The following is a 13,803-nucleotide window of genomic DNA, read 5'->3' on the forward strand; positions in this document are numbered from 1 at the left end:
CCTAGTGAGGAGGGCTTTAAACTAGGTTCACCAGGGAATGGAAACCAAAGCCCTGAGGTAAGTGGGGAAGTGGGTGACCTGAAGAAAGGGCAAGCAGGAGGGGGCAGAAGGGGAGGTGTTCTCATACTTCCTGAGAAATCAGGGCAAATTACTAGTTACCTTAGTGTGCATGCCGGGAGTGGTCTGAGGCCTTCGGGGGCGCGCGGCGGGCTGTGGCCAGCAGCCCTGGCACGTGGGTCAGGGAGCGCAGGACGGCGGACTAGAATTAGGCACGGACGCGTAGTGGTTGATTAAAGATTATTTTACTTACACCATAGATGGTCGTGGTGCAGGCAGGAAAACTTGCTTGCGTTGCAGTTACAGATAGAAAAGAAGAAGAGCGGACAAGAGTTCTAACCATGATCTCTAGTCCAAGGCTGGCTGAAAGCTCTAAAATCGTGAGCCCGTTGAATCAACCAGAGAAAACAACTCGGAGAAGAGCTCTGGATACACACACGCACGTAGTTTGCTAGGCTCTGTGGAACGAGCGCGCAGGGAAGGGTTCGTCGAGGGATTAGGCGGTGACGGGGAGAGGCTAGAGGTTGCTCAGGCCCTTGTATCCTCCTCTAAGGCACACGCGGGGTTTGTTAAGCTCTGCAGCACTTAGAGTTCTTCACGAGATGGTTACGGAGTCTTCCCTTGTGGGGTTCTCCTCGGAGTTCTCCAACTTGGGGGGAAACTGCTCAAGCCTCTTATACGGCTAGCAAGCCAATCGCTAGCCGCCACGTGGGAATAATTTAGAAACGGCCAATAGTGGGAAACAAATTTGCATGCGAATGGCGGGAACTCCTTTGCACCGGGGTTTTCTCTATGCAACTGCGAATTGCACCATGCAAAGAAAGCTCCTCGTGGCAGGAATTAATTCGGAAGTGCCGAAGCACACACAAAATCATACCCTTGGGTCATGACACTTAGGTGCCTGTACATGAATGCATAAAGCCTGGAAAACAAGCAGGAAGAATTGGAAGTTGTTACATAATCATGGACCTATGATGTGATTGGAATAACAGAGAGTTGGTGGGAGCTCACATGACTGCATATAAACTGTTTGGGAAAGACAGGCAGGGGAGAGGAGAAGGAGGGGTTGCATTTTATGTAAAAGAGCCATATGATTGCTCAGAGCTCCAGTATAAAACTGGAGATAGGCCTGTTGAGAGTCTCTGTTAGGGTCAGAGGGGAGAGTAACAATAGTGATGTTGTGGTGGGGGTCTCCTATAGACTACCAGACCAGGAGGAAGTGGTGGATGAGGCTTTCTTCAAACACCTAGCGGAAGTTTCCCAATCACAAGCCCTGGTTCTCATGGGGGACTTCGGTCACCCTGACATCTGCTGGGAGGACAATACAGCAGTGCGCAGGCAATCCAGGAAGCTTTTGGAGAGTGTTGGGGACAACCTCCTGGTACAAGTACTGGAGCGGCCAACTAGAGGCTGTGCTCTTCTTGACCTCCTGTTCATAAACAGGGAAGAATTGGTGGGGAATGTAGTAGTGGATGGCAACTTGAGCAGCAGTGACCATGAGATGATTTATTTCAGGGTCCTGAGGAAAAGAAGGATGGAGAACAGCAGAATAAGGATCCTGGACTACAGAAAAGCAGACTTTGGTTTACTTAGCAAACTCATGGGCAGGATCCCCTAGGTAGCCAGTCCAAGGGGATAGGAGCCCAGGAGAGCTGGTTGTATTTTAAAGAAACCTTACTGAGGGTGCAGGAACAAACCATCCTGATATGTAGGAAGACTAGCAAGTATGGCAGAAGACCAGCTTGGCTTAGCAGGGAGCTCTTCAGTAAACTAAATTGCAAAAAAGAAGCTTATTAGAAGTGGCAACGTGGACTAACAACTTGGGAGGAATATAAGAGCATTACTAGGGCATGCAGGGACGAAGTCAGGAAGGCCGAAGCGCAATTGGAGTTGCAGCTAGCAAGGGATATGAAGGGTAACAAGAAGGGTTTTTACAAGTATATCAGTAGCAAGAGGAGGATCAGGGAAAGTGTGGGTCCCTTACTAAATGGGGAAGGCAACCTTGTGACAGAGGATGCAGAAAAGGCTAAAATGCTAACTACCTTTTTCACTTCAGTCTTCAAAAGCAAGGTCAGCTCCCAGACTCATGCACTGGGCAGCACAGTTTGGGGAGGAGGTGAGCAGCCAACAGTGGTGAAAGAACAAGTTAGGGACTATTTAGAGAAGCTGGATATATACAAATCCTTGAGGCTGGATGGGATGCACCTGAGGGTGCTGAGGGAGTTGGCTGATGTGATTGCACAGCCACTGCTATCATCTTTGAAAACTCATTGTGATCAAGAGAGGTCCCTATGATTGGAAAAGGGCAAACATAGTGCCCATTTTTAAGAAAAGGAAGAAAGAGGCTCCAGGGAACTACAGGCCAGTCACCTGCACTTCAGTCCCTGGAAAATTTATGGAGCAGATCCTCAAGGAATCCATTTCTAAGCACTTGGAGAAGGTGATTAGGAACAGTCAGCATGGATTTAGCAAGGGCAAGTCATGCTTGACCAACCTGATTGCCTTCTATGATGAGATGACTGGCTCTGTGTATGCGGGGAAGACTAGTGGATGTGGTATACCTTGATTTTAGCAAGGCTTTTGATATGGTCTTCCACAACATTCTTACAGGCAAGCTAAGGAAGTACAGGCTGGATGAATGGACTGTAAGGTAGATAGAAAACTGGCTAGAAAATTGGGCTCAGAGGGTAGTAACCAGTGGCTCAATGTCTAGTTGGTAGCTGGTATCAAGTAGAGTGCCCTGGGGCTGCATTTGTTCAATATCTTCCTCTTCCTGGAAAATGGCATAGAGCATTTGCAAGTTTGCAGATGACACCAAGCTGGAGGAGTAGTGGATATGCTGGAGGGTAGGGTTAGGATTCACAGTGACCTAGACAAATTGGAGGATTGGGCCAAAAGGAATCATATGAGTGTCAACAAGAACAAGTGCAAAGTCTTGCATTTAAGACGGAACAATCCCATGCACCAGTACAGGCTGGGGGCTGACTGGCTGGGCAGTAGCTCTGCATAAAAGGACCCGGGGGTTACAGTGGACAATAATTTGAATATGAGCCAACAGTGTGCCCTTGTTGCAAAGAAGGATAATGGCATACTGGGCTGCATTGGTAGGTGTGTTGCCAGTAGGTCAAGGGAAGTGATTATTCCCCTCTATTTAGCACTGGTGAGGCCACATCTGAAGTACTGTGTTCAGTTTTGGGCCCCCCATTACAGAAAGGATGTGGAAAAATTGGACAGCATCCAGCAGAGGGCAACAAAAATAATTCAGGGGCTGTGGCACCCGATTTATGAGGAGAGGCTGAGGGAACTGGGCTTATTTAGTCTAGAGAAGGGAAGACTGAGAAGAGATTTACTAGCAGCCTTCAACTACCTAAAAGAGGGTTCAAAAGAGGATCAAGCTAGGGGCGGCAAACAAGGAGCCATGGTCTCAAGCTGTAGCAAGGGAAATTTAGGTTAGATATTAGGAAGGATTTTCTTATTAGGAGGGTAGTAAAACGCTGGAACAGGTTACCCAGATATGTCAGTGAGCGGTTTTTAAGAGCCAGCTAGACAAAACTTTGGCTGGGATGATCTAATTGGGGATAGACCTGCCTTGAGCAGTGGGTTGGACTAGATGACCTCCTGAGGTCACTTCCAACCCTTATTTTCTATGATTCTATAAGCTTTTGTAGGCAACAGCCTACTTCAGCAGTTACTACTTTGTCACACAAATTAAGGTGTAGCTTAAAAAATCTTATGCCTCTTTGAACCAGTTAGTCAGGGTGGCACCTTAGAGTCTACCTTCTGCCAATACTATCCACTGTAAGAGACCATCTCTAAATCCTAATCTTTCATATGTTTCACTATATAGGCGTTGTGTGGTTATTCTGTATCCTGACATATAAAAGTTTTAGATTTTTTTTTCAGAGGGCACTATGTAACATTTTTGAGCTTCTTACTGTTAATATTATACCAAAAATTGTATGTTTTATCTAGTGCCATTGATTTGAACTGTCTTCTGGAATTAAACACATCCTCACACTTAATAAACTGATATATTGTTGTGTATAAAAGAAAGAAAGACAGATTTTTTTCTTTTCCTTTTTTACCATCAATATGTTAGCTTTATCGTTTGAATATATTTCTGAGATGCTTTATATACTGGAATCTTTTCTAAATTTGCAGAATTATTAATACCAAAGCTAAGCTAAGCTAAAAATGGTGAGCAGGATTCTTGTTTTCTCTGATTAAAAAAATCCAAAGTTTTCTGATTTAACCCCCCTACCCCACCTGTCCCACACACACACACGCACACATTTTCCTGTGATTAAAATGAAATGCTACTATATACAGATCCCTAATGAGAATAGTAACTGGAAAATTGGAAAATAGGTACCATCCTGTCTTATGTATTCAGTGAATATGTATGCTGTTAGTCTCTATGGTTAATGGCCAAAAAGAAAGTTATCAGCAGGGGTTTTTTTTATAGTTTTTAAAGCAATTGGCTTTCTTCAACAAAACAAGCTTTATATTGATCATTGGTGAGACCACCTTGCTGCTTTAAATCTACTGAATACTATATTTGCACTCCAAGTTCTTGGTATGTTACAGCACAATCCTTCAAGTAGTGGCAGCAGGAGTGCTCCTCACTTGCACAGCAAAGACAGAGAAGAAAGAGGTGCCAACCAATATAGATCAATGAAAAATAGTTTGGAAGAGAGATTTCAGCCAGCTCTGATCCTAAGCTTGATATTATGATTATTACTTATAAGCCCCCCACCATGTTCATCCAAATTCTCTCAACCTCTTGAGCTAGAAATTTTATGAAAACAGACTGTCTCTCAAGATTTTCTGCAATTTCGTGCTTTCAATCCCAATAACCAATTTCTATGAAAGCAGTATCTCTTGCAACATTTGCAGTTCTGGTGAAACTTTTTAGTTGTACAGATGCATAACAAATGAAGAATAATGGTATGGTGAGGGGCAGTTAACTGAATTGGTTTTGAATTTCAGAGCCTTTGGTTTGTGTCTGTTAGATCACTATTAAATGGTGCTGCTTTCATAGATGCTGTCTTTTTTTAAAAGTATAAGAGGATGCACAAGTAATTATGTATCTGCTATATAAAAGTGTTACTGAGTCATTTAAATGAGAAAAAACGTTAAAAATTTGCCTTTTGAACAATTGGTTCTTTCATTCCTACCTGATACACATTGGACAAAAAAAATGGTATTTTTTGTTCCAGTCAGAACAATGGAGATAGACATACAAAATTGCAGATGGAAAAAGTCTAGGAAGACTTTACCTGTAAAGACCATTCTCATTCTACCTGTTAAAAGCTAAAGAAACTAAAAAGCTAAACTTTCAAATGTACTTACATTCCTCAGTATATGTGAGAAACTGTACTTCCACAACACAATGTCAGTGTATCTTGCTGTAGGTACTGTCAGTCTATTCTCTGTGCTGAAGCTCTCATTAAAGAAGGTATGACTCAATATCCTCGGTTACACACTGCAGTGGCTGATGGTGCCATTTATTTTAATTGACTTCATTGAACTATTGGCAGAAGAATATTACTTCTTGGGAACACACAAGGAGAGCACAGCAATTATCTTTATTACTGAAGCACTAAATATGGTGTAGATTGGATATCTTCTAATAAACAGAGAAGGTGTTTACTTGAACAACTGTTGGTTTTTGCTTTCCTGTCAAATATCCACAAATTTAACAGCTGCCTAATGATGGGATAAATTACACTGGCATTAGCGATTGAAATTCAAAGGAAAAATAATTCCTAACTGCTCAGAGATGCTTCATGTTTAACATTGTACAGCTAGCATTATTTAATTTTACTTGAAAGGCTACTCCTTTCTGCCTCAGCATTCAAACCTTTTAGAACATTGGACTAGCTTGGTATGTGACAAGAGGTATTTAAATGAAGTATGATCTTATGATTTATTTAGGTCACAGTGCAGTTTAATTATTAATGGGGCTGTGCTGATTTGAAGAGGAGTTCTGAAGGACTCATTCACTTTGTTTCAGACGCTTGAAATTCATATCTCTCTCCGGGGCCCTGCATTTGTAATAGAGTTATTCCTTCTAGTATACTAATAACGACATCAAATGGTAAAGAGAAGGGTGGGAAATTAAGGAAAAATTGAAAGGGTACCATACTTTTTATTGCAGACACATCTGTGTAACTTTCTATTACTTCAGAAGATATCATGCAGCATTCTTTTGAGTATGCTGAAATGTGAATTGAAACTAAGATGCGCTCTATAATGGTTGAGTGCAAGACAACATTATTAATGTTGATGTCAACATTTATTTATGGTACCAATAAAGTATAATGTACTAGGCCTGGTTAGACTATATAAATAGCGTCTATTCATGCTGCCCTTTTGTCTACAAGGCATCCTATTGATTTCATCAGGGTGAAGCATTATAAAATGTGACTAAAGTGGCAGAACTAGACTTTCAGTTTTGACCTATAGTCATTCTCTGGATCCTTGATTGGGCTGCCCCAGGTTAATATAAATAACAAATAATTAAGACAAGAGCTGGCCAGAAAACAAGGATTCTTGTTTGGAGGTGGGAGGTGGGGAGGGATTCAAAGCTTCTTTCCATGGCCAAGGGAGAGAAAAATAAATAACAGTTGCCTGAGGGAAGGGAGTTCCAATTCAAGGTTCATTCTGCTTGCTTCTCTGCTTTTTGTTCTTATTTTAACCGTAAATTTTATCCTGGACCTGAGAAACCTTGGTATGTTTTGTTGAAACTGATTAGGTTTCTGTGAAACGTTCCTATTTTAACAAAAGGGGAGTGTGTGTGTGTGTGTGTGTGTGTGTGTGTGTGTGTGTGTGTGCGCGCGTGCAGAGGGAGTTCCATTAAAAAAAATTCCTGATCAGTTTGCATGAAGTCTAAGATAGGCTTAGAGATGACAAAGTATTCAACAATACAGCAAAATATAGAATATCATTTAACATAAACTGGATGCATTTCAGGCATTGATAAACTGAATAATCTTTTCTAGGTTAGGTGGCCTATGTCCAAAGTGATAGTTTTCATGACTATAAATTATAGAATTTCTGGAAGAATTTCCTGTAACAGGTGATACTTTCAAAGTTTGCTGGCCAAGATGGACCCCAAATTGTCCTGAAAATTCCTGAATTTCTGCTGAGAAGTAATTCTCTGGATATTGCACAAAGTCCTGGTACCTTTTTATTCTATAACATGGCAACTTTGGAACCACCTACAAGTAATGAGGCATTTTAGTGCTTCATTAGTAGTCTATTGCTAGAAATCATTCTTATATGACTGAGTTGAATCTCTATTTATCCTTTTTGTTCTTCATAAGTTATTGAAATAATTGTCCTTTTATTTTTTTCTTTGATAAAGTGCATTATTGTTATACAAATTATTATAATTTGCTGTAAATTAATTCTGAGATAATTGTAATGTTTTGAATGTTCTTCTATATAATTTTACTAAATAATTGTGTATAATCATTTTGGTTCATGAACAATGTTACATTTACGCTGTGGAGGTTGCTAAGGCTATGGGAGCAATATATTCAATTTCATGTATTTTTATTGCTATGTTGCTATTAACACAATTGTGTTCCTTTTCTAGAAACTTGGACAAAACAAAGGACTCCAGAAAATCAAGATAAACAGAATAATGGTTCTGTATAGAGCAATACTCAAAGTTATATGGTAAGTAGCCTTTCATGCATCTTCAACTCTTGGAAAAGGAAACCCTTCCACGTCTATTCCTTTCTAGCTTGGTCCTTTTCTATCTGAAAGACACAGTAGCAGTACAGCCTTCAAAAGGGAAGAATGGTCTGAAAAATACTTGATTAAATAATGATAACAAGATTTTGTCCTTAATTGATTATTGGACCAAGCTGACAAGTCAAGGGTGGAATAATGCATTAAAATATTAATATAATGCTATTAGTAGCAATATTTATCACTGTAACAACAGGATTTCTTAGGCAAACTGCATAAGATGATTTAGGACTAATGGAATTCATTTTAAGATTTTTAGGACCAAGCACCCAGGAAATGACAACCTGTATGTATGCAAAGGCTGGTGATCATAGATTATTTGAGCAGAAATAAGTCTTGAGAGTTAATCTACTACCATAAAGCATCTATTCATGTGCCAGGCATCTGCTATGACATGTACTAATTAGTTGGCACTTTACTTAAAAATGCCCCTGCTGCCATTTTGAAGCATGGGAGGCTGAACACATGTGATGCTGCAGGAGCTTTAATTAATTTTTCTAATTAAAGCACCCCCTCCACCCCAGAGCACATGTAAAGACACACACAGGATATAAATTATCTAGCATATTTGTAAATAGTTTTTGTCATATATATAGATATGACATACTGATCAGTAATTAAGGGTGTGATGTTTAATGAGATGGATTTAGATGGCTTAGTGTTGTTCAGAGCTCAGTTTTCAGAACCTTGGTTAGACTTATCTCTAAATTACTAGACTCAGGCATCACCTGAATTAAAGTATTTTGGATCTGGTGGCCTGTTTCTACTGGCCTGAAGCTGGGTCTCTTGCTCTTGGTGCTTCTTGGAGAAAATGACAATGGTCTAAACTCTACCAAACCCTCTTCTCATCCTCCTTAAATAGTTCTTGCTATTGTAGTTGCAAAGGTGTTGGGTGTTGAGGAGATCAGTGGATCAGCTGACTTTTATAGCTTTGTATCCATGTGAATTGTAGACCTTTTTTCAACTTATTTTGGCTTCTGCCTGGGGCAGCTGAAGATATGGCTAAATTTCTGCTCAGTTTTATGACTCCTTCATAAAAAAGTACTACACAACTGAGACTAACATTCCTTCCATGTCTTGGTGCACACAGACTAGCCTGGTAACTCTCTGCTAAGAGTACTCAAGCAGTGAATATCCCAGGTTTAAGAATTTAACCTGACAGCATTAGAGGGAAACAGCTCCCTAATCTCCTTTAATCCACTAATACTTGCTACCTGGTGACCAATTAAAGAATTAAAATTTATTAAGAATGACATTTATATAAAAAGCAGCAAGCTTAGTCTTTAATCCTTCAGAGATTTTTAGATCCAATATAGGGAAAATATTTTGAAAAGATTTTCATGCTTACTAAGGCACGCTTACATCTGCAGTCTGTGATTCCACTAGAAAAGAGGTAAAAGGAAGATGCATTTCCTTTGTGTGAGAAATCCACAACATTTTATAAAGCATGATCCTGTATATAGGATGCAGCCCATGTTTGGATTATTCAGTATGTGTTTTGTCACAACCCAAGGGTGTGATTTTGTGTGTGTGCGCTTTGGCACTGCTAAATTATTTCCCGCCACGAGGAGCTTTCTTTGCAGGGTGCATTTCTCAGTTGCAAAGAGAAAACCCCGGTGCAAAGGAGTTCCCGCCACCCGCATGCAAATTTGTTCCCCACTATTGGCTGTTTCTAAATTGATCCCACATGGCGGCTATCGATTGGCTTGCTAGCCGTATAAGGGGCTTGAGCAGTTTCCGCCCAAGTTGGAGGACTCCACAACCATCTGGAGGAGGAGGACTTCATGTTTCGTGAAGAACTCTAAGTGCTGTGGAGCCTAACGGACCCAGCGTGTACCTTAAGAAGGCTATAGGGGTCTGATCAACCTCTGGCCTCTCCCCATCGCCGAGCGCGATCCCTCGACGAACCCCTTCCCTGCGCGCAAGTTCCACGGAGTCTAGCAAACTTCGTGTGAGTGTATCCAGAGCTCTTCTCCGAGTTGTTTTCTTCGGTTGACACGACGGGCTCGTGGTTTTAGAGCCTTCAGCTGGATTGGGCTAGAGTTCACGAGTTTAGAACTCTTGTCCGCTCTTCTTTCCTATCTGTAACTGCAACTCAAGCAAGTTTTCCTGCCTGCACCGCGACCATCTACGGTGTAAGTAAAATAATCTTTAATCAACCGCTACGCGTCCATGCCTAATTCTAGTCTGCCGGCCTGCATTCCCCGACCCGCATGCCAGGGCTGCTGGCCACAGCCCGCCACACGCCCCCGAGAGCCTCAGACCACTCCCTGCCCACACATGGCAACGAGGATGGGATCAGGGGAAGGCACGCTGGAGCTCGAATTATTTAAGAACTGCCCTTGGCGCAGTGGAAAACGCGGGAAGAAGGAGGAAGCAGCAAAACCAGAAATGAGTTCTTCCAGTGATGACTTGCCCAGTGAGGCTCAGCAGGTAGCATGCCTCCTACCATCTTAAACTCAGTGCAATGTCGTTCTCTTTGTTCCCATTTAATTTATATTAAATATATTATATTATGTAGAAAACTTTATGGAACTGGAGGCGCATATTGCTTATCACCAGGTGGGCGGAACAGGTGAGAGGTTTATTAGCAGACGTCTTTCGCTGAAGGGAGAAGAGGGAGCTTCCGAAGACAGAGCCCTGAGGGAGAGGGAAGTGTATCTGCACCCCGTGGCATTCGGGTGTATAATGAGTGATAAGCGGGTCCTGTTTAGGCCCCTCAACACTGTGTCCCTCGCCAGAGTCAACCCGGCAGGCGCAGTAAACCCGACCCTCACCCGGGATTGTGCCCGTTGCCTAAGATGTGCTCGGGAAAGTGAAGAACCGGTGCCGATCGACCGGTTCACCCCTTTTATGCTGGCGTCTAGATTAAGGGGTCGCGTGCTTCCATACGAGCTCCGCGAAGATCTGGAGACAGAGGAACGCACCGTGGATGAGAGGGTGGCCCCACAATATGACAAGGGGGGAGTACTAACTGCAACTTTTCGTACTGTAACTGATTTAATGCAAAAGAATTTAAGTTTGAAAGCCCAGCTGCGTATGGCCGTTCGAGCAGTCAAAGAAGCGGCTGCGAAAAAGAATCCTGAAACGCCACAACAAAATGGCGCCGAGCAAGAGGGAGACCGCGTGGAAGAACCGGAAGAGAAGGGTGGAGCTTCGGAGGAACCCGCGATAGTTCGGCCGGCGACCCCACCCACCGACATAGCGTCACTTCCGGCGACCACGCCTTCATGCCGACGGAAGGGAGAATCGAGCGGAGGAGTGCATCCGCCCCTCCTGCCTGAAGCAATAACAGCAGCAATGACTCCCGCAGCAGTAGTTCAGCCTGTAACAACAACCAGCCAAGTTGCTACTGCCTATTATGCTCGCACCAGAACTGAACTGCAGGAGTTGTGCAGAGAATCAAGAATCCAACCTGAAGAAACTCTAGCTGTATGGTTGGGACGTTTGGTCATGGAACTTGGGTCCGACCTGCTAAACCAGGAAGAAGCAAGCTTCTTGGTCAGACAAGCTTCGTGGAGTAGAGGACATGTCACTGAAATCGACATGGTGGCGTTCAACGTTCACTGGCCTATTCCACTGCCAGCGCTTGTTGCAGGACTGATCAGTCAGAAAGCCCACGCATGGCATGACGGACGGCCAGAACATACCGGCACAGAACAACTTATGCTAGTGATCATTGGAGTCTCGTACTGTGCCTGGAACCCCAGAGCATGTGCGCTGGGACTGACATCACTCCAGCGAATAAGACCGTGGTCTCACCGTCATCTACGAGATCCTGGAACCGTTCCAGTAACCATTCACAGCATAGATAGTTGTCTTGAGGTTTATGGGCGAAAGAACATCACTGTCCTCCGGATTCTGCTTAACCTAATGGTAAACCAACCCGTGAGTAATCTTCTGCGTCAGTTGTCATGACTGCGTATCCTGATGGAGCCAAGATTATCCAGTGATCGGGAACGTTGACACCCGACTGAGGCTCAAAGTGCAAGACATCGTGAATCTGATCTTCCATCATTGCCACAGAGAACACCAGAGGAGCGATACATGTTTGGATTTCTCCTACAGCGTTCTGGACTCAATAAGCAGCAACTTTGGATTTTAGGGGACGCAGGCCAATGGCAACTGGCCTATGAGTTAGGTTTTCATTATCTGGAAGAACTAGACAATGGCTCCTCGATGATTTCATCTAGTTGAGTGTGCGAGAGAGGGTAGTTCGAGATCCAGAATTCAAAGTGTGTGGCGGAGAGAAGCCCCAAGAAGGATAACATCATCGAAAGAAGTGAGGGCTTGACGCGCGACTTCACCATGACGCCCACTGAAGCCCTGATCATGCAGTTCTTTGTTATGAATCTGATTATGTGTATACGTATTTGTGCTGGTTATTATTTGATTCGATCCCTGGAGGAGGAACTTCTTATGTTAGCTAATTTTGTGTTTACCCGTTTAGTTTGACGACCTGTGGTAAGAGCTCTCGATGACCCGAGTAATGAGTGTATGGCATAATTCAGCTGTGCCTTCAGCAAGGGGGGATGTCACAACCCAAGGGTGTGATTTTGTGTGTGCGCGCGCTTTGGCACTGCTAAATTATTTCCCGCCACGAGGAGCTTTCTTTGCAGGGTGCATTTCTCAGTTGCAAAGAAAAAAACCCAGTGCAAAGGAGTTCCTGCCACCCGCATGCAAATTTGTTCCCTACTATTGGCTGTTTCTAAATTATTCCCACGTGGTGGCTAGCGATTGGCTTGCTAGCCATATAAGAGGCTTGAGCGGTTTCCGCCCAAGTTGGAGGACTCCACAACCATCTGGAGGAGGAGGACTTAACATTTCGTGAGGAACTCTAAGTGCTGCGGAGCCTAACGGACCCAGCGTGTACCTTAAGAAGGCTATAGGGGTCTGATCAACCTCTGGCCTCTCCCCGTCGCTGAGCACGATCCCTCGATGAACCCCTTCCCTGCGCGCAAGTTCCACGGAGTCTAGCAAACTTCGTGTGACTGTATCCAGAGCTCTTCTCCAAGTTGTTTTCTTCGGTTGACACGACGGGCTCGCGGTTTTAGAGCCTTCAGCCGGATTGGGCTAGAGTTCGCGAGTTTAGAACTCTTGTTTGCTCTTCTTTCCTATCTGTAACTGCAACTCAAGCAAGTTTTCCTGCCTGCACCGCGACCATCTACGGTGTAAGTAAAATAATCTTTAATCAACCGCTATGCATCCGTGCCTAATTCTAGTCCACCGGCCTGCATGCCGCGACCCGCGTGCCAGGGCTGCTGGCCACAGCCCGCCACGTGCCCCCGAGGGCCTCGGACCACTCCCGGCCCGCACATGTTTATTACATTTCTGTCTATTAGTACCAGAAAATACTTTTACAATTCATTTTCTCAGTGGAAGAAGAAGAAAAAATGTTCATATAAAAATGAACTTTTATTAAAGTCTCATTCTTTAAAGTCATATTCTTTGGTAATATATTTTGCCAATGATTATTCCAACCCCAATGGTTCTTCATTTTATAGTGACAATATTAAAATACATTCTTAAAATATTTTGGCAGTACTAAGGTATGCATCATTTAAAGTACTGAATAAGTGAATAGTTCGAGTACAACAATATTCTTATAAGATAGTATATGTGTTATAGTTTTCAATGTCATTCAGTATACTTTAAACATAATTAATCAATATCTTAATAACAAATGCACCATAAGGCATGCTGAGGTAATTATCTGTTTAACTTCTCCAGCTGTCCAGTACAGATGTCGCTAATGGAGTCTGTTGAAACACATTCTTTACTGTCTTCGTGAGGTGGGATAGCTGCAAACTGAAATCAAATGCTTGCATTATATTTTTCACTGTATATTGTAGGTCGGCTCAGTTACTGAAAGAACAGTTGCTCCAGGAAGCAGTATTAATCTGATTCAGTTTATAAACTGCTACACAACATGCATTATAGATGGAGCAGTAAGAGCTGAGGAAAGATGGCCTGCTTAAAAAAAAA

The 13,803-nt window shown here is 43.0% G+C and overlaps 1 long non-coding RNA gene across 2 annotated transcripts in view; it reads left to right on the forward strand.

Moving 5' to 3' along the window:
- The window catches only part of LOC132251202 (uncharacterized), a 125,164-nt gene that overhangs the window by 94,520 nt on the left and 16,841 nt on the right, over positions 1–13,803 (forward strand). For both annotated transcript variants that reach the window (XR_009463097.1, XR_009463096.1), the window contains one exon: positions 7,661–7,743. This is a non-coding gene — a long non-coding RNA (uncharacterized LOC132251202). The remainder of the gene's footprint in view (positions 1–7,660; positions 7,744–13,803) is intronic.

The sequence above is a fragment of the Alligator mississippiensis genome, chromosome 6, assembly GCF_030867095.1.
Source record: "Alligator mississippiensis isolate rAllMis1 chromosome 6, rAllMis1, whole genome shotgun sequence".
Classification (NCBI taxonomy): Eukaryota; Metazoa; Chordata; order Crocodylia; family Alligatoridae; genus Alligator; species Alligator mississippiensis.